The 20,288-nt window shown below is 38.5% G+C and overlaps 1 protein-coding gene and 2 pseudogenes across 1 annotated transcript in view; 1 reads left to right on the forward strand and 2 right to left on the reverse strand.

The window, feature by feature from the left end:
- The window catches only part of ZSWIM5 (zinc finger SWIM-type containing 5), a 218,529-nt gene that overhangs the window by 131,535 nt on the left and 66,706 nt on the right, over positions 1–20,288 (reverse strand). The window lies entirely within an intron of this gene.
- Positions 9,878–10,489, reverse strand: LOC132001527 (large ribosomal subunit protein eL15-like; annotated as a pseudogene).
- LOC132001528 (large ribosomal subunit protein eL43-like) overlaps positions 19,410–20,288 on the forward strand; it is a 37,573-nt pseudogene continuing 36,694 nt past the window's right edge.

The following is a 20,288-nucleotide window of genomic DNA, read 5'->3' on the forward strand; positions in this document are numbered from 1 at the left end:
CTTCATTTGGGATAAATTTCTCTGTCTTTTCATTTTATCTAAGTTGCTGTGCTTGTTTCTCTGTGTTAGAAAAGTCAGCTACATCTTCTGATCTCAAGGGTAACAGCCTTATGAAGGAGAGGTCCTGTAGTGCCCTGCAGTGTAGTGACCAAACAGAGGTGCCCTGGGCCTGATGCTTCTGGGAGTGTCTCCAGAGTGTGTTACATGTGCTCTGCTATGGTGTCCTGGTCACTTTATCCTTTAGTCCAGTTATCTGCAGAGGCTCTCTTTGCCTGTTGTGGGCTGTGTTTGGTTCCTGGCCTGGATTTGGCACATTTTAACTAGGTGTGCTCTGGTCTGCTTGTTGAGACCTATCTCTGCTATGACTTGAATGGAGGCCTTACAAACTCCAGGGTTGGGAGACGCCATGTTGGCAGGGGTTTGAGCCAGTCTTTTGGCGGGGGGGGGGGGGGGGGTACACTGCACTGGGACTGAAGCAAGAGTGACTGGAAAGGGCAGTTCTTCCAGAGAATAGGGAGGTAGGACTTGGTGTAAATAAGTTAAGTAGGGAGTGCTGGTGCTGCACTGGTTTCTACAGGTGGCTCTGTGTTTATACTAAAGGGTAGGAGAAGGAAATGGCCACTTCCTTTTGTTCCCAGAGGTTTCTCTCTGTGAACATTGCTTCTCTGGGACAAATTCTAAGATGAACCACTAACCTCCCCACTGTGGGCCCCAGTGGCTCTTCATATTGCTATTTCCATGTATGTCTGCAAGCTATTTGTGCCACCTTTTCTCCAAGAGTAGCCCCAGTGCCAAGCACACTGACCTATAAAACTCTAAGCCCTGCTGGTTGCAAGAACTCATGAAATTTGGACCTTTCACTTTCCAAGCCAGTTATTATGGGGATTTGTTTTCCCTGTGTGCTCCCCTGCATGCCAATCTGTCTTTCACCCTTCTCCATGATTGTGGCTTCCTCCTCAACACAGCACCCAGGATCTGCTTCTCTCCAAAGCCACCTCTCTGCACCTCCTACCTTCCTCAATGTGGCCTCTTCTCTACTTTTAGTTGTAGAGTTTCTTCTTCCACTCTTCAGATAGATTTTTGCAGTATTTAGGATGATCTGATAGTTATGTAGCTGTATTCATGGGACAAGGCAAACCTAGAGTCCTACTCACCATCATCTTCCCCTCCTCATCAGAAAGCACATCTTTTTAACAAATGATACAAGTGAACATCCATAGGCAAAAGATAGTAATAATGATAAACTTCGAGTTAAACCTCATGTCTTAGATAAATATTAACTTAAAATGGGTCATGGACTTAAATACAAAATGTAAAACTATACAACTTTTAGAAAAAATATATTAAAATCTTCAGGATTGAGAATTAGGCATAGAGTTCTTAATGAAAATTAAAAACTCTTGCTCTGTGGAAGAACTTGTTAATAAAATGAAAAGACAATCTAGACTAGGAGAAAATATATGCAAACGACACTGCCAATGAGCACTAGTTTTTAGAATATATAAAGAATTCTTAAAACTCACCAGTTTAGAGAGGGTGGTGGGGATATGGACATTGGGGAGGGTATGTGCTATGATGAGTGCTATGAAATGTGTAAACCTGGCGATTCACAGACCTGTACCCCTGGGGATAAAAATACATTATATGTTTATTTAAAAAAATAATTAATTAATTTTTTTAAAAAGAAAAGAGAAAACAAAACAAAACCAAAAAAAAACCTCACCAGTTCAAAAACAATATATCAGCAAATGGGCAAAGAACATGGAAAGATATTTTATCAGAAAGGATACAAAAACAGCAAATAAGCACATGAAAAGATGTTCAATACTGTATATGCAAATTAAAACCATAATGAGATCTCACTATCCACCTATCAGAGCAGATACAATTTTTTTTTAATTAGCTATAACACCAAATACTGGTGAGGATGGGGAGAAACTGGATCACTTGTAAGTAGTTGTAAAATGTAAAATTTTACATTTTGTAAAATGGTATAGCACTATAGAAAACAGTTTGGCAATTTCTTCAAAAACTGAACATGGAACTACCATATGATCCAGCAACTGCTCTCCTAGGCATTTATCCCAGGGAAATGAAAACATATATTTACGCAAAAACCTGTACATGAATGTTCAAAGCAGCTGTACTCATAATCGCTAAAAACTGGAAACAATTCAGATGTCTTTCAATGGGTGAACACTTAAACTTTAGTATGTACACTCATACCATGAATGCTATTCAACAATAATTTTTTAAAATGATACGAACGGGGCACCTTGGTGGCTTAGTTTGTTAAGTGACTGCCTTTGGCTCAGGTCATGATCACAGAGTCCTGGGATCAAGTCCCAAATCAGGCTCCCAGCTCCATGGGAAGTTTGCTTCTCTCTCTGACCTTCTTTCCTCTCATGTTCTCTCTCACTCTCAAATAAATAAATAAAATCTTTTAAAAAATGATACACACAACTTGAAATAAATCTCCAGAGAATTATGCTGACTGAAAAGAGACAATCAGCAAAAGTTATATATTATGTTACCCCATTTATATAATATTCTTTATATTGTATATAGATATTATATAAAGATATATATATAAAATAATCTATAGACTAGATTCATGGTTGCCAGGAATTAAACATGCTGGATGGAGGAAGAATATGAGAAAGAAATCAGTGTGGCTGTAAAAGGTCAATATGTAGAATCCCTGTGGTAATGGAACTGGTTTGAATCTTGCCTGTATCAATATCAATATCCTGGTTGTGATACTGTACTCTAGTTTTGCAAGGTGTTATTACTGGGGGAAATGAGGTATCTCATACAGGGGATCTCTGTATTATTTCAACTGCATGTAAATTTATAATGATTTTAAAAGTAAAAATTTTCTTTTTTTTAAAGATTTTATTTATTTGAGAGAGAGCAAGAGTGGGGGAAGGAGCAGAGAGAGAGGAAAAAGCAGGTTCCCCACTGAGCAAGGACCCCAAAGTGGGGCTCGATCCCAGGACCCTGAGATCACGACCTGTGCTGAAGGCAGATGCTGAACTGAGCCACCCAGGCACACCTCAAAAGAAAAATTTTCATTAAAAACTTACATAATGGTCCCAAAGATGAGTGGTATATAATGTTTTTGGCCTTGGTGAGCTAATAAGCTCACAGACTTGTAGGGAAAACAAGTATTCAAGTCAAAAATCATAATTCATTATGATAATATCTCATAATTATATAGTTTACTATGTACTAGACACTGTCATAAGCTCTTTACTTACATTAACTCATTTCATTTTCACCACACACCTATGAAGTAGGCATTATTATTATTATTATTTTATGGATGGAAAAGAATTGAAGTACTGAGATGTTCAGTGACTTGTACAAGGTCACACAACCTGTACCTGGAGTGCCCAACTATATCCAAAGTCAAGGGTGAATATAAAAAGTTTTACAGGGGCGCCTGGGTGGCTCAGTGGTTAAGCCGCTGCCTTCGGCTCAGGTCATGATCTCAGGGTCCTGGGATCGAGTCCCGCGTCGGGCTCTCTGCTCAGCAGGGAGCCTGCTTCCTCCTCTCTCTCTCTCTCTGCCTGCCTCTCTGCCTACTTGTGATTTCTCTCTGTCAAATAAATAAATAAAATCTTTAAAAAAAAAAAAAATAAAAAATAAAAAGTTTTACAGAAGAACTGAATCTTGATAGATATTAAGGAGTTTATCTGGACATTTAAACAGGTGAATCAATATATACAAATTTCAGTGATGTGAGGTAAGAAAATGCCACTAAGGAAAAGTCATTTAAGTTCCCTGGCTCTCAGTCTTCTCCCTCATAAGATAAGTAGCTTGGATGATGCTATCTCTAATGTCCCTCCTAACTCCTAGAGTCTGTGATTTTATGCTATTAATGTAGAAAGTTAAATTACTGGGACACTGTAAGTACGGTCCTTGTCTCTTGTCTCCATGCTGTACTAGAATAACTTACGGGCAATGTGTCTGTGTGTCCAAGAAACAAGAGTATAGCTGTTGTCAATTATAAATGAAATACCACTTAACACGAGTTTAAAAGGCGTTGGGAGTTAGCTGGGGAAACAAAACCATCATTTATATTATTGTTTCTATGGGAAAATAACTTTCAAACTAAATATGGCATATAAAGCAATTGTTTGAAAATTGTGCAGTCTGTTCAAATGTATTCTAATATGTCAGCTCAGAAGAAAAGAAAGAGATAGTTCTTTAAAAAATTAGAATCAGGCTTGGAAGGAGCTGTGGGTCTTAGAGAAAAGTTAATGAATAATCTTTTGTGTCTGATGCCAATTAGCTTTTATAACAGTTCCAGGCTCAAAGAACAGGAAGCGGCAGAGAAGAATTCAAGAAAGAATTTCCATCCAGACTGGAAAAAAGCAGTTGAGGATAATCCTAGGAAAATTGTGCATATGTAAACAGAATCATTTCCTTTCTTTCTGGTTTAGATTGGAAAAAAAGCAGGAGTTGAAAGATGCTAGGAAGGAAGCAAAACCTGAGCAACGATGGTGGAACAGATACAGCTTCTAGTGGGACTCAGTAGTATAACAACAACTAAGAGCAGTGCTTTCTCTTAGCTTTTCATCCCTACCAGTGAGAAGAAAAGTTAGAATTCTTGTTCTGCCCAAGTAAACCCAAGGTCGAATCACAACAGTGGAAGTTTTCTTATGATGAAGTACACAACTATGTTGGAGTATCTTATTCAATTGTGCTCTCCATTATGTGTTTTATACTGAAGCTGCAAGCAAAAACAGACACACAGATAAATGTAACAGAATAGAGAACTGGACCCACAAATGTATGGCTAACTAACCTTCCACAAAGCAGGAAAAAATATAAAAAGAGTCTCTTTGACAAATGGTGTTGGGAAAACTGGACATGCAGGAAGAATGAAACTGGACCACTTTCTTAGACCATACACAAAAATAAACTGAAAATGGATGAAAGACCTAAATGTAAGATAGGAAACCATCAAAATCCTGGAGGAGAAAATAGGCAGCAACCTCTTTGATGTTGGCCGCAGGAACTTCTTACTAGACACATCTCCTGAGGCAAGGGAAACAAAAGCAAAAATGAACAACTGGGGTTCATCAAGATAAAAAGCCTGGGCACAGAAAAGGAAACAATCAACAAAACTAAAAGGCAGCTGATGGAACGGGAGAGGATATTTGTAAATGACATATTGGAAAAAGGGTTACTACCCAAAATCTAAACTGAAGGTTGTATACAGACTATACCAAATTTGTGGTTTAATTTATAGTTTAGGACTTAGTTTTTACAGTTGAAATTGTTTTTTTTTAATTTGAAATTCTTAGATTCAACTGCCTACTAGATTGTTTCCACTTAGATGTCTCGTACCATACTAAACTTATCTGTACTACTGATCTCAACCTCTGCCTTCTCTTACCACGACTCCTAGCACAGCTTTCTTCCACAAAAAGAGCCAATACCACAGAATACAAAGGATTATAAGAGCCTACTATAAGGGGCACCTGGGTGGCTCAGTGTTGGTTAAAGCCTCTGCCTTCGGCTCAGGTCATGATCCCAGGGTCCTGGGATCTCACATCGGGCGCTCTGCTCAGTAGCGAGCCTGCTTCCTCCTCTCTCTCTGCCTGCCTCTCTGCCTACTTGTGATTTCTCTCTCTGTCAAATAAATAAATAAAATCTTCAAAAAAAAAAAGCCTAGGGGCGCCTGGGTGGCTCAGTGGGTTAAGCCGCTGCCTTCGGCTCAGGTCATGATCTCAGGGTCCTGGGATCGAGTCCCGCATCGGGCTCTCTGCTCAGCAGGGAGCCTGCTTCCCTCTCTCTCTCTCTCTCTGCCTGCCTCTCCGTCTACTTGTGATTTCTCTCTGTCAAATAAATAAATAAATAAAATCTTTAAAAAAAAAAAAAAAGCCTACTATAAAAAACAATATGCCAACAAATTAGACAAAATAGAAGAATGAAAACTTCCAACAAACATAGTATCTTCCAAGAATAAATCAGGAAGAAATGGAAAACCTAAACAAACAAATTACTGGTAATAAAACTGAAACAAAGCTGAACCAAAAAAAACTCCCAACAAACAAAAGTCCAGATGGCTTCAAAAGTGAATTCTACCAAACATTTACTTTTATTTATTTATTTATTTTTTATTTTTTTTATAAACATATAATGTATTTTTATCCCCAGGGGTACAGGTCTGTGAATCGCCAGGTTTACACACTTCACAGCACTCACTATAGCACATACCCTCCCCAACATCCATAACCCCACCCCCCTTCTCCCAACCCCCCTCCCCCCAGCAACCTTCAGTTTGTTTTGTGAGATTAAGAGTCGCTTATGATTTATTTATTTATTTATCTGAGATGAGAGAGAAAGGAGAGAAAGCACAAGAGCAGGGTGGGGGGCAGGGGGAGAAGTAGACTCCCCGCTGAGCAGGGAGCCTGATGTGGGTGGGACTGAATCCTGGGACTCTGGGATCATGGCCTAAGCTGAAGGCAGTTGCTTAACCAACTTCATTGCAATGGATGCAGCAAAAGCATTTGACAAAATTCAACAACCATCCCTGATAAAAACTCTCAGCAGAATCGATTTAGAAAGACTGTATCTCAAGAAAATAAAGGCTATCTATGGTAAGTCCACAGCTAACATCATCCTCAAAAGCGAAAAACTAAAAGATTTTCCTCTAAGATCAGGAACAACCTAAGTATACCCAACTCTTGCTACTCCTATTGTTCTAGCACTGGTAGTCAGAGCCACAGTAAACAGTCAAGAAAAAGGAATAAAAGGCATTCATATCAGAGAGGAAGGTGAAAACCTGTGCTGGGAAAACTGAACAGCCACATGGAAAAAAAGGAAACTGGACCACTATCATATCCCATGCACAAATACTAACTCAAATGAAATGAAGACTTGAATGTATGACTTGAAATCATAAAAATCCTACAAGAAAACATGAAGGTGAGTCCCTAGTTGTCGGTAGATACCAGTTTCAGCAAAGGTTTATCAGATATGACACCAAAAGTAAAGGTAACAAAAGCAAAACTAAATAAATGGGACTATATAAAACTAAAAATTTCTGTTCAACAAAGGAAACAATAAAAAAAAAAAAAAGCCTAAAAGGCAGCCTTCATAATGGGAGAAGATATCTACAAATAACATATCTGATAAAGGGTTAGAATTCAAAATCTATAAAGAACTTATCAAACCCAATACCCAAATAATAAACAATCCAGTTAAGAAATGGACAGAGGACCTGAACAGACATTTTTCCAAAGAAGGCATACAAATGGCCAACAGACACATGAAAAGATGCTTAACATCACTCATCATTAGGGAAATACAAATCAAAACTACAATAAGAAACCACCTCACACCTGTCAGGATGGCTAAAATCAACAACACAGGAGGGGTGCCTGTGTGGCTCAGTAGGTTAAGCCTTCGGCTCAGGTCATGATCTCGGGGTCTAGGGACTAAGCCCCAAATCAGGCTTCTGGCTCAGCAGGGAGTCTGCTTTTCTCCCTCTACTCCTTCCCACTGTTCACTCTCTCTCAAATAAATAAAATCTTTAAAAAAACAAAACAAAACACACACACACACACAGGAAACAACAGATATTGGTGAGAATGCAGAGAATGGGAACTGTTGGTGGAAGTCCAAACTGGTGCAGCCACTCTAGAAAACGGTATGGAGGTTCCTCAAAAAGTTAAAACCAGAACTACCCTATAACCTAGCAATTACACTACTAGGTATTTATCCAGAGGATACAAAAGTACTGATTTGAAGGCACATATGCACCCTAATGCTTATAGCACCATTATCAACAACAGCCAAATTATGGAAAGAGCCCAAAAGTCCATCAACTGATGAATAGATAAAGAAGCTGTGGTATATATACACAATTGAATATTACTCAGACATCAAAAAGAATGAAACTTCATTTGCAACTACATGGATGGAGCTAGAGTGTATTATGCTCAGTAAAATAAGTTAGTCTGAAAGATAAATACCATATGATTTCACTCATGTGGAATTTAAGAAACAAAACAGATGAACATAGGGGAAAAAAGAAAATAGAGGGAGGCAAACCATAAGGGACTCTTAACTACAGAGAACAAACTGAGAGATAATGGAAGGGAGGAGGGAAGGAAATGACCTAAATGGGTGTTGGGTATTATGGAGGGCACTTGTTGGGATAAGCACTGGGTGTTGTAAGTGATGAATCATTGAGTCCTACTCCTGAAATCAGATTTCACTGCATTTTAACTAACTAGAATTTAAATAAAAACTTGAGGGGCACTTAGGTGGCTCAGTCAGTTGGTGTTTGCCTTCAGCTCAGGTCATGATCCCAGAGTTGGGGGATCGAGCCCTGCATTGGGCTCCCTGCTCAATAAGGAGTCTGCTTCTCCCTCTGACCCACCCCCCTCTCGTGCTCTCACTCTCCCAAATAAATAAAATCTTAAAAAAATTGAAACAGACTAAAATAAAATAAAATAAACAAAACAGATAAACATATGGGAAGGGGAAAAAAAGAGAAAGAAGAGGTTGGGGCACCCTGGTGGCTCAGCTGGTTAAGCATCTGATTCCTGATTTTGACTCAGGTCATGATCTTAGGGTTCTGAAATTGAACCCTGTGTTGGGTTCCGTGATGGGCAGGGAGTCTGCTTGAGATTCTCTCTCTCCCTCGCCCTCTGCCCCTCCCCATGCTTACATGTGCGCTCTCTCTCCCAAATAAACAAATCTTTAAGAAAAAATTTAAAAAGGGAGGGAGGGAAACCATAAAGGACTCTTTTTTTTTTTAATTTAATAAACACTTACTCCTTTAGTTGAACAACCTATACACACAAAATATATATGGTTTAGGATCTTTTTGAGTGGAAGGAAACTTAGGTCTCAAGAGGCTTTCAGTATACTGTTTTCTGAAAATCATTTAACTGAGCTTAAAAAATACTGAAAAATACTGGATTCAACCTAAAAATGTGGTTCCAAGGTAACATTATTCTGTATACCATAATGATAAAAGATTAGGATGGTCTTCACATTTGCAAGAAAATCCAATTTTAAAAGCCTGTTCTTACCAAACTCCTAAAAAGAACGATTTGGGAGTAAACCGGGGCATTGCATCACCCCCCCAAAAGTTATAGTTTTTATTATACGTACCAACAAATCTACACGGCCAGTTTCTGCATTCTACTTTTACAGAATTTATTTTATATCTCCTGTACCAAAAGGCATTTTAAACACTGACATATAAACTCCTTAATAAGATAAAGCAAAGACAAAAGCATTTATCTTATTAGAAACAAGATACACTATCGCTTAGTATTTTTTTTTTTAAGATTTTATTTATTTATTTGACAGACAGAGATCACAAGTAGGCAGAGAGAGTGAGGAAAGCAGGCTCCCTGCTGAGCAGAGAGCCCAATGTGGGGCTCAATCCCAGGACCCTGGGATCATGCCCCAGGCTGAAGGCAGAGGCTTTAACCCACTGAGCCACACAGGTACCCCTCAATTATAGTCTTTAAACATTATTTTACTTTAACTTTAATAATTTGACAATGCATTCATGGAACAATCTGCTGATAACTAATTTTTTATAAAGATTTTATTTATTTATTTGACAGACAGAGATCACAAGTAGGTAGAGAGGCAGGCAGAGAGAGAGAGGGAAGCAGGCTCCAAGCTGAGCAGAGAACCTGATGTGGGGCTCGGTCCCAGGACTCTGAGATCATGACCTGAGCTGAAGGCAGAGGCTTAACCCACTGAGGCACCCAGGCGCCCCCTGCAAATAACTTTTAAGAGACAAATTTTAAGAGACAAATTAAAGAACAGTTTTAAGCAGCCATAACTATCCTAAATTGTTTATTAGGTAAGGATTTTACAAACATTACTTATATTAGTGGTAACAGTAGAGCTGGAAAGTATTGTGTCTTCTCTTATATCTCACAGTGAGAACCACCAGTAGTGTGGTGGAACTTGTGACCCTTTCCAAGGCCATGGCTCTTGCAGCCTACAGATGTCAGCCCTCATATCTCCCTGTGCTTGTGGACTGGTCTGGTGATCCACTGGGTGTCAGGATTTTTCTGATAGCTTTATGGAATGGAGCAATAAGGATAACCTCAAAGAATTTGTACATGCAATCTACACCAATGCAGTAAAAATTCAAGACTCTCATAGTCCCACAGTGGTGTCCAGCTCACTCCTCTACAACAGATGAAGGCTTGGGGCAAACTTCAGCTGGTTAACACCATGATGGACAGGATTGCCATAGGTAGCACCCTTAAAACTCAGCATTTGTGGTCATCATGTCGCACATGAATCCGACGTATGACATAACCTTGCTTGGCCTTGTAACCCAGTCTGCGTGCTCTATCAGGCTTGGTTGGGCATGGGGCCCTGTGGAGCACAGAAAACTGGGGTACTATCAGCAGCACACCCTGAGAGGAAAGCAAATTACATCAGATGGCCTCTTCCTCCACTGCTCCTGGATGTACTTGTAAGTGTCCATCTTGGCTTACCTTTGAGCTGATGGCTGACAATGGATGGAAAGGAAAGTCTTTCTCCCAAGACTCTTAACTATGGAGAATAAACTGAGGGTTGCTGGAGGAGTGGTGGATGGGGAATGGGTAATGGGTATTAAGGAGGGCACTTGTAATGAACACTGGTGTTATATGTAAGTGATGAATCAACTGAGGTCTACTACTGAAAAACATTGCACTGTATTTAACCTAACTAGAATTTAAATAAAAACCTGGAACATAAAAAATTAAAAATAAGAAATTAAAAACAAAACTAGCATATTATATAACAGTTCTGTCTCAAATAGAGAGTCTTTTATAGAGAGCAAAAAAAAAAAATACCACATGATCCAGCACTTCTCAAAGGGTATCTGTATACTCATGTTCATAGCAGTATTATTCATGATAACTAAAATATGGAAATGATCCATGAGTCCATCAAGCAAAAAATCACCAAGCAAAACGTAGATATACATACAATGGGATATTAACCAGTCTTAAGAAGGAATTAAAGTCTGTGATATGCTACAAAATAGATGAAGCTTGAAGACATTGTGCTAAACAAAGTAAACCAGTGACAAAAAGACAAATACTGTATGATTTCACTAATAGGAATACTAAAAGTACTCAAAATCAGAGACAGAAAATAAAACTGTGGGGGGTTTCCTAGGTGGTTCAGTCAGTTAAGTTCTGCCTTCAGCTGAGATTGTGTTCTCAGAGTCCCAGGATTAAGATGCAAATTGGGCTCCCAACTCAGCAGAGTCCCCTTCCCCCCTTTCCCTCTGCTCCTCCCCATTCTCTCTCTCTCTCTGTCTCTCAAATAAATAAATAAAATCTTTAAAGAAAGAAAAAAGGGTGGCTCAGTCAATTAAGCAGCTGCCTTCAGCTTGGGCCATGATCCCAGAGTCCTGGAATTAAGACCCACGTTGGGCTCCCTGCTCAATGGAGAGCCTGCTTCTCTCTCTCCCTCTACCTGCCACTCTGCCTACTTGTGCTCTCTATCTATTAAATAAATAAATAAAATCTTAAAAATAAAAATAAAAAAAAGAAAAGAAAACTAGTGGCTAGGAGCTAGAAAGATGGGTGGAAATGGTGGACTTTGTTTATGTTATAATTATATAATATATAAACTTTGTTTATGTTATAAATATATAATACATAATTATATTATAGGGTTTCAGTTTTACAAGTTGAAAAAATTTATGGACATGTATGGTAGTGGCAGTTATACAACATTATGGATGTATTTAATACCAATGAACTGTATACTTAAAAATAATTCCTTGGTAAATTTCATGTTATGTGTATTTTACCACAACAAAAATTTTTAAAACAAAAAAAGGAAGGAGAAATTAAGACAGTCATGGATAAAAAACAAACAAACAAAAAAACAAAAAAAACAGAACTCACTGCTAGCAAATCTGTTAAGACTAGCAGAGGGAGTCCTTCGAACTAAAATGAAAGAACACTAGATATTAATTCAAATGAACCAAAGAAAAAGAGCAGTGATAAAGGTAACTATATAGATAAATACAAAAGGCAGTATAAATAGATTTTTGCTTATATCCTGTATTGTTAAGATGGCAATACTACCTAAATTGATCTATATATTCATTGTAATACTTGTCAAAATCCTGGCTATCATTTTTGGAGAAACTAACAAGCTGATCCTAAAATTCATACAGAAATGCAAAGCACCCCAATAGCCAAAACAATCTTGAAAACTAACAAAATTAGAAAACTCACACTTCTCAATTTCAAAATTTACTATATAGCTATAGTAATCAAGACAGTATAATACTGACATGAAGACAGAATATATAAATATATAAAGGCATATATATAAATGGCACAGAATTGAGAACATAGAAATCAAGTCTCTATATTTATGCTAAACTGATCTCCAACAAGGATGCCAAGACCATTCAATGTGGGGAAAAAAGCATCTTTTTCTACAAATGATACTGGGAATATGGGATAGTCACATGCAAAAGAAAAAAAAGTTATAAACTACATCCTCATGCCATACACAAAAATTAACTCAAAATGGACCATAGACTTAAATGCAAGAACTAAAACTATACCACTCTTAAAGGAAAACAAAAGAGTCTCTGTGACCTTGGGTTAGGCAATAATATTTTAGATATAACACCAAGAGCAAAAACAAAGAAAAAAAAAAAGTAAATGGACTTCATCAAAATCAAAACCCTTTTGGCTTCAAAGGGTACCACTGAGAAAGTGAAAAGACAAGGCTCAGAATGGAAGAATTTTTTGTAAATCATATATCTGATAGGAAAATGTACCAAGAATATGTAAAGAACTTTTACAGCTCAACAGTAAAAAGGCAAGAGCTGGGCAACTCAGTCAGTTAATGTCCTACTTTTGATTTTTGTCTCAGGTCATGATCTCAGACCCTGCTTGGGCTCCATGCTGGGTGTAGACTGCTTGAGATTCTATCTCTCCTCTTCCTTGGCCCTCCCCCTGCTTGTGCTTTCTCTCTCTCTCTAAAATAAGTAAAATCTTAAAAAAAAAAAAAAAAAGACAAGTAAATGTTAAAAATGAGCATAAGATTTGAATAGACATCAGATATTTGTGTATCTTTGGAGAAATAAGTACATGGGAAGATGCTGAACATCATTAGTCATTAGAAATCAAAATCACAGTCACTTCACACCCAGTAGGATGACTAATTTTTTTCTAGGATGACAAATACTAAAAGACAGACAATAATGAGTATCGACAAGGATGGGGAGAAACTGGAACTTCATACAATGCTGATGGAAATCTAAAATGCTGTAGTTGCTTCTAAATATAGGCAACTTCTGAAAATGTTAAGCACAGAATTACCATATTCACCCAGCAATTCTACTCCTAGGTATCTACCCAAGAGAAATGAAAACACATGTCCATAAGAAAACTTACATACAAGTGTTCACAGCATAATCATTCATAAAAGCCAAGAAATGGCTACAAGCTAAATGTCCATCAACTGATGAATGAATAAACAAATGTGATCTATTCATACAATGGAATATTATTTGACACAAAAAAGGAATAAAGTACTGCTATAATATGAATAAGCCTTAAAAACACTGTGCCAAGAAAAAGTCCATCACAGAAGACTACACAGACTGTATCACTCCGTAAACATCACATGTCTAGAAAAGAAAATGCACAGAGACAGAAATTAGATTAGTGGTTGCCAGTGGGGGAATACTGAGAGTAACTGCTAATAGGCACTGGGTTTCATTTTTGAGAGACGAAATTCTAAAATTAGTGATGACAGTTGTATACCTTTGTGAATACACTTAAACCCAATAAATTATACATTTTATTTATTTTTTAAAAGATTTTATTTATTTATTTGACAGACAGAGATCATAAGTAGGCAGAGAGGCAGGCAGTATACATTTTAAAAAGGTGAATTTGGGGCACCTGGGTGGCTCAGTAGGTTAAAGGCTCTGCCTTCAGCTCAGGTCATGATCCCAAGGTCCTGGGATCAAGCCCCACACTGGGCTCTCTGGTCAGCAGGGAGCCTGCCTCCCCCCCTCTCTCTCTGTCTGCCTCTCTGCCTACTTGTGATCTCTGTCTGTCAAATAAATAAACAAAATTTTTAAAAAAATAAAAGTAAAAAGGTGAATTTTATGGTATTTCAATTATATCTCAAAAAAGCTGTTACTTTGAGAGAATCTTAACATGAGTCAGAGAAATAAAGAAATATTATATACAGAAAAATAAAGAGAAAAATGACAGCAGCTTTCTTGACAGAAACTATGCATGCCAGAAAAGAATGGAGAAACATCTTTAGAGTACTGAAATTGGGTGGGCCTGTCAACTTGGATTCCACACCCAAAAAAAATATCTTTCACAAATAAGAGTGAGGAGCGCCTGGTGGCTCAGTTGGTTGAGCATCCAATTCTTAATTTTGGCTCAAGTCATGATCTCAGATTATGGGATTAAGTTCTGCATCAGGCTCCACACTGAGCATGGAGCCTGCTTGGGATTCTCTCTTTCTCCCTCTCCTTCTCCCCACTCATGCATTCTCTCTCTAAAGACTAAATGAAATCTTTAAAAATAAATAAATAAAAGTGAAATACTTTCACACACACTTAAAAATACTGAAAGAATTCAGCAGCAGCAAAAGTTTTAAATGAACTCCTTCAGGCAGAAGGAAAATTATAGCAGATGGAAATCTGCATTTACACACACACAAAAACAGAAGTGCACTGGAAACTGTAACAATGTAGATAAATTTATTTATTTATTTTTAGGGTGATAAGATAGTTTACATTTTTTTTTTATTTTTACCCGGTGCTCCATGCAATATGTGCCCTTCTTAATACCCACCACCAGGCTCACCTATCCCCCCAGCCCCTTCCCTTCCAAAACCCTCAGTTTGTTTCTCAGAGTCCACAGTCTCTCATGGTTCGTCTCCCCCTCCTATTTCCCCCAATCTCACTATTATTTCCTTCTCCTAATGCCCCCCATGTTATTTCTTAAGCTCCACAAGTAAGTAAAACCATATGATAATTGACTTTCTCCGCTTGACTTATTTCACTCAGCATAATCTCTTCCTTCATTTTTTATTTTAATCTCCTGAAAATAGGGGCACCTGGGTGGTTCAGTCAGTTAAGCATCTGCCTTTGGCTCAGGTCATGATCCCAGGGATCCCATGATCCCAGAAAATATAACTGACTACTCAAAGTAAAAACAATAGCAATATTACTTATACATATTCTATAAAATTTATATCACATATAAAAAGCAAGAAAACAATACTGCAAAGGCTGGTAGGGAAGAAATGGAAGTGTATTTCTTTTAAAGATTTAATTTATTTATTTGAGAGAGAGAGCAAGCATGGCAGGGGGGGCGGGATAGAGGGAGAGGAAGAAGCAGATTCCCTGCTAAGCAGAGAGCCTAAGGACATGGGTTTTGATTCCAGCACCCAGAGATTGACCTGAGCCAAAGGCATAAACTTAATAGACCAAAACACCCAGGTGCCCCAGAAATGGAAGTGTATTGTGGAAAGGTTATACAAGCAAAGTAGCATAATATCACTTGAAAGTAGATTGTGTTAAAATTAAAGATATGACCAGATGTTGGCAAACTATAATTTGCAGGCCAAATATGGCCAACTCCTCATTTTCAAAAATAAAGTTTTATTGGAGGGACACCTGGGTAGCTCAGTTGGTTAAGTTGTCTGCCTTCAGCTCAGGTCATGATCCCAGGGTCCTGGGATCAAGTCCCTATTGGGCTTCTTGCTCAGACTGCCTGAGCATTTGCCTGCTCTGCCTGCCGCTCCCCCTGCTTGTGCTCTCTCTCTCTGACAAACAAATAAATACAATCTTAAAAAATAAATAAATAAAGTTATGGGGTGCTTGGGTGGCTCAGTGGGTTAAGCCCCTTCCTTCAGCTCAGGTCATCATCTCAGGGTCCTGGGATCGAGCTCCTCATCAGGCTTTCTCTCAGCAGGAAGCCTGCTTCCCTCTCTCTCTCTCTGCCTGCCCCTCTGTCTACTTGTGATCTCTGTCAAATAAATAAATAAAATCTTTAAAATAAAGTTTTATTGGAACAAAGCCAGAGTCATTCATTTATATATTGTGTCTAGCTGCTTTTGTATGACAATGGCAGAGTCAAATAGTTATGAGAAAGATAGTATAGTGCAACAAATCTAAAATATTTACTATATGGGTCTTATGGAAAAAGTTTGCTGGTCTCTCATGTATACTATAAACCCTCAGACAGGCACAAGAAATTATAGCTCATAAACCAAAAAAGGAGATAAAATGGAAACATAAAAGATATTTAATCCAAAGAGAAGGCAGGAAAATAAGAAAAAGAGAACAAATAATAGATGGGACAAATAGTACTTGGTAGATTTGATCACAACTATATCAATAATCTTGAATAAGTGGTCTAAATATCCTACTAAATAGGCAAAGATTATCAGGTTGGATAAGAAAGTAAGACCCACTGCCCTATGACCCAGCAATTGCACTACTGGGTATTTACCCTAAAGATACAAACATAGTGATCCAAAGGGGCACGTGCACCCGAATGTTTATAGCAGCAATGTCCACAATAGCCAAACTATGGAAAGAACCTAGATGTCCATCAACAGATGAATGGATCAAGAAGATGTGGTATATATACACAATGGAATACTATGCAGCCATCAAAAGAAATGAAATCTTGCCATTTGCAACAACATGGATGGAACTAGAGCGTATCATGCTTAGCGAAATAAGTCAAGCAGAGAAAGACAACTATCATATGATCTTCCTGATATGAGGAAGTGGTGATGCAACATGGGGGCTTAAGTGGGTAGAAAAAGAATCAATGAAACAAGATGGAATTGGGAGGGAGACAAACCATAAGTGACTCTTAATCTCACAAAACAAACTGAGGGTTGCTGGGGGGAGGGGGATTGGGAGAAGGAGGGTGGGGTTATGGACATTGGGGAGGGTATGTGCTTTGGTGAGTGCTGTGAAGTGTGTAAATCTGGTGATTCACAGACCTGTACCCCTGGGGATAAAAATATATGTTTATAAAAAATAAAAAATTAAAAAAAAAAAAGAAAGTAAGACCCAACCATATGCTACCTTTAAGAAATCCACAAAAAATATAGACAGAAATAGGTTAAAACAAAATGATAGGGATTCTGGAGCTGTAAGCATAGTTCATTCTATCACTCCTATTGAATGCAACTACAAAACCTTGGACAGAATGCTAGGAGTAGTATTTGAGGACTCTGAAAAGTCCTTGTTAGCAGGTGGACAGGGGAAGACCCGAATTCCATCATATCTGGATTTTCCCTCCCTCGAGGATCCTAAAGCCTGAATTTAATACATCAAAAAAATCCCGATGTGAAAAATGGGGTACACCTAGAGACAGCTCGAAGAGAAGCCCCTTTTCTGGCTCAGAGCAGGAACAGTAACTCCTAATACTCAAGAAGTGTGAAAATCCCCCATGTTTTCTTTCTTTCCTCCATTCTCTCATACCCAGACCCCCAGGCAATCCTACAGTGGCAGTACTGAAGGGAACAGCAGCAGTAAGTGGTAATAAGCAGTGGTGATAAGAATCATCAAAGCTGGGGCACCTTGGTGGCTCAGTCAAGTAATAAGTGTCTGCTTTCAGCTCAGATCTGCTTACAGATCCTGGGGTCCTAGGATGGAGCCCTGGGTTGGGCTCCCTGCTCAGTGGGAAGTCTGTTCCTCCTTCTCCCTCCGCCCCTCCCTCCAAACTTGTACACTCTCTCTCTCCCAAATAAATAAATAAAAACCTTTTAAAAGGAAAGAAAGTTAAAACTTATCAAACCTTAAGCACACACTTACAGACTATACATGGTGCCATTTGCAGTCTAGAGAAATGTAAGCAACTGTAAAGATATGGTATTACATCATAACTGCATAAAATTAACTATAGTGCATATGTGCTACTGTAATAATTTCATAGCCACCTCCTGTTGCTTTTGTGGTGAGCTCAGGTGTTGCAAGCACCTACTTAAAACAACATGTGACAGTTTCTCTAGTAAATTGCATGTATTGCAGTAAAAAGTGATTTCTTGTGGTTCTCAACATATTTTTCATTGTGTTTAGTGCAGTATCATAAAACTTGAGTTAACACTAGTGATGCTGGAAGTGCTACCAAGAAGCAGAGAAAAGTCATGACGTTTTAAGAAAAAGTTGAATTGCTTAATATGTACATAGACTGAGGCCAGCAGCTGCAATTATCTTTCACTTCAAGGTAAATGAATCCAGTGTAAGGACCATGGTAGAAAAAAGAAAAGGAAATTCATGAAGCTGTAGCTGCAGCTATACCAGCAGGGACGAAAACATTGCACTTCTTGCAAAATACCTTTTTATCTCCTACTGAAAATGCAGCTTTTATGTGAGTGCAGGACTGCTATAAGAAAGGCATACCTACTGTCTCTAACATGATTCCAGAAAAGTGAAGTCGTTATAGGACAACCTAAAGCAAAAGGAAAGTGAAGGATCTAAACCCGGAGAATTTATTGTCAGCAAAGGATGGTTTGATTTTAGAAAGAGGTTTTACCTAAAAAATGTCAAGATAACAGAAGCAGCAACAAGTTCCCAGACACCACTAAAATAATCACAAAGGAGAAAAGATATCTGCCTGAAAAGGTTTTTAATGCAGACAACATGCCTTTTCTGGGGGAAAAAAATGCCACAAAGGACATTTATAAGTTAGAAAGAGAAGCAAGCACCAGGATTTAAGGCAGGAAGAGATAGGCTAACTCCACAATTTTGCACAAATGCAGTTGGGTTTATGATCAGAACTGTCCTTACCTATAAAATCGCTAACCCCTGGGCCTTGAAGTTGGAAAAGATAAACACCAGCTGCCAGTCTTTTGGTTATTCAACAAGAAGGCTGGACAAGAAAACCCTTTTTCTGGACTGGCTGCATCAATATTTTATCCCTTAAGTCAAGAAGTCCCTTACTAGTAAGGGACTGCCTTTTAAAGTTCTTCTGATATTGGACAATGCCCATGGTCAACAAAAACCCCATGAGTTCAACACCAAAGGCATCCAAGTAGTCTACTTGTCCCCAAATACAACGTCTCTAATACAGCCTCTGGATTAGGGGTCATAAGGACCTTTAAGACTTGTTATGCATAGTATCCTATGGAAAAGATTGTCAACACGAAGGAAGAGAACCCCAATAGAAAGAACATCATGAAAGTGTGGAAGGATTACACCACTGAAAATGCCATTGTTGTTACAGAAAAAGCCATGAAAGGCATCAAGCCCAAAAATTCTTGCTGGAGAAAACTATGTCTAGATCTTGTGCATGACTTCACAGAATTTACGACAGGGCCAATCAATGAAATCATGGATATGGCAAAAAAGAAAAGGTTGGGGGGTGGTGGCGTGTGAAGAGTTTCAAAATATGTTTCTTGGAGAAATTCAAGAGCTATGTGACACCACACAAGAGGAATTAACAAAAGGTAACTTAATGGAGATGACTGCTACTGAACCGGTGCCAGACAATGAGGAAGAAGATGTAGAAGAAGCAGTTCCAGAAAACAAACTAAAGTTAGACAATTTGGCTGAAGGGCCAGCTTTGATTTCATTTATGTCACGGACCCTTGTAGGATACAAGCATTGAAATAAAGCAAATGGTGGAAAAAGGAGTGGTACTATATAGAAACATTTTTAGAAAAATGAAAAAGCAAAAAAGTCAGAAATTACGATGTATTTCTATAAAGTTATACCAAGTGTCATACCTCTCCTGCCCCCTCCCCGACCTCCTCCACCTCCTCCACCTCTTCTGCCACCCCTGAGACAGCAAGACCAACACTTCCTCCTCTTTCTCCTCAGCCTACTCAACATGAAGATGAAAATAAAGGCCTTTATGATGATCCACTATTCCAGTTAATGAATAGTAAATAATCATCATGCCGTACAATTAATAAACTTATTTGTTGTGTATGTGTGTTTCTTTGTGTGAACATCTAATAACTGTACAGAAAGAACTGTATGAGGAGTACCTGGGTGCCTCAGTCGTTAGGCATCTGCCTTTACTCAGGTCAGGATCCCAGGGTCCTGGGATCGAGCCCTGCGTCAGGCTCCCTGTGCCTCGGGAAGCCTGTTTCTCCCTCTCTCACTTCCCCTGCTTGTGTTCCTTCTCTCACTGTGTCTCTCTCTGTCAAATGAATAAATAAACTCTTAAAAAAAAAAAAAAAAAAAAAGAAGGAACTGTATGAGATGGTTTTGTGTTAGCAGCAATGCCTAAGTAGTCATTACACGGAACAATCGTCATGGGTAA

This window comes from Mustela nigripes, chromosome 14 (genome assembly GCF_022355385.1).
Source record: "Mustela nigripes isolate SB6536 chromosome 14, MUSNIG.SB6536, whole genome shotgun sequence".
NCBI classification, from domain to species: Eukaryota; Metazoa; Chordata; class Mammalia; order Carnivora; family Mustelidae; genus Mustela; species Mustela nigripes.